The sequence below is a fragment of the Engraulis encrasicolus genome, chromosome 22 (genome assembly GCF_034702125.1).
Source record: "Engraulis encrasicolus isolate BLACKSEA-1 chromosome 22, IST_EnEncr_1.0, whole genome shotgun sequence".
Classification (NCBI taxonomy): domain Eukaryota; kingdom Metazoa; phylum Chordata; class Actinopteri; order Clupeiformes; family Engraulidae; genus Engraulis; species Engraulis encrasicolus.
In genome coordinates this window covers 8,817,443-8,819,153 of record NC_085878.1, presented here as the reverse complement: position 1 = coordinate 8,819,153, position 1,711 = coordinate 8,817,443, and positions in this window count along the sequence as shown.

Sequence of the window (1,711 nt, the reverse complement as noted above, 5' to 3'; positions counted from 1 at the left end):
TTTGACCTGAATAAACCTTCAAAGCGGAGCTACAGGGTTGAGACTTCTACTTCTCTTTCTACTCTCTTTCAACACCCACGGGCGAGCAGCAGGCAGCTCGGAGGCAGCAGGTAAGCATACAGAGACACAGTACAGCAATGAAGTGCTGTCATGCTGCACAGATTCAATAACGCAGTACAGTGTGGGCAAGACAGAGACGCAATAGGCCCTACCGTGGTGCTAATGGTAAAGGGCACTCATCTGCTACGCCAGCAAAGGACCTGGGCTGGAATCAAACCTGGGTCCTTTGCCGTCCCTTCCTCTCCCCACTTCCTTCTTGTCACCGTCTTCACTGTCCTGTAGAGTAAAGGTGAAAAGCCCCACAAAAAAAGACAGAGACACAATAATGAAACATAGCAGACACAGATTACGTAAGGGTTAACGTTCGGCGAGAAGGTCGCTACCGTGGAATAGCAGCACGACAGAGAGAATCTCTAGACCCCGACGCGGAGCGGAGAGGTCTTGTTCTCTCTGAAGTGCTGCTATTCCACAAAGCGACCGACTCGCCGAAAGTTAACCCGCTTATTATATGGATATACTTAAATGATTCACACATGGCAGGGACATTTCTTTAGGCCTATTTAATGTTAAGTCTATTATAGTTTTTAATGTCAAAAGATTGTTGCTGCGCAAAACAAAACAGTGCCGTTGTGGAACACCGCTAGGTAGCCAGGACAACAGGTGTTGTCTATCACAGCTGCTGATTAGAGTCTTGGTGAAAAGTCTTGTTGCCATTGACAGCGGTCTGTTATAGACCAACCCGTCCGTTATCGAAAAATAACAGACGTGCGAACGTTGGGGAGCCCCGTTGAAATGAATGGAGCATTCGACCGATGACGTCGCACCATATAATAATGCAGTCTAAAGTGCTGTTGTCACGAGATACAGAGAGGCAATAACACCATACTGTATAGCAGTGTTTCTCAACAGGGGTGCCGTGGAAACGTGGCTGATAAATAAAATTATGTAATTGTTACCACCAGGTGTGGTTAATTCGCTCTCCCTAATTTTGTTTGGCTGCCCCCTAACTTTTGATTGTTGCACATGCTCTTAGCAGGATCCTGAGATTGAGGCAGTCGGTTCATATGCAAAATAGGGAGGCGGAGCACTCGGAGGGTTACAGGCAGCCTCAAAATGAATGGCAGTGAACGAGGAGCCCGCGTATTGAAGGATAAAACTCGCTGTTTTGAACTAATAATCGCCCGGGGAAACTTTCACAGCCTGCCTCGTGAATTCAGGGAAATGACACGAAAGTGGGATAATCATACGTACATCCAGATGACCACGGGCACTTGTACAATCCACAGTCCCCCCCATCAGCTCAGTTTGACAGCTGTCAGAACGCACCCAGCGAGTGGTGCATTCGGAGGGTACACTATTTACAGCCTTCTCGCTATTTAACCCATGCCTGCAGTTAGGGGCGCTGTCGAGACGAGAGCGCAGCCCATTCATTCTGAGTGAGGTCTGCAGTCCTCCGGTGGCGCCCCTACAGTGCAGTACCTGGCGAGTGGAACCTCTCGTAATACAACTTCGCCGAGAGCGTTTTCACAGCTGTCAAACTGAGCTGATAGGGGGGACTGTGGATTCTACAAGTGCTCGTGGTCATCTGGATGCACATATGCTTGCCCCACTTTTTTGGCATTTCCCTGAATTCACGAGGCAGGCTGTGAAC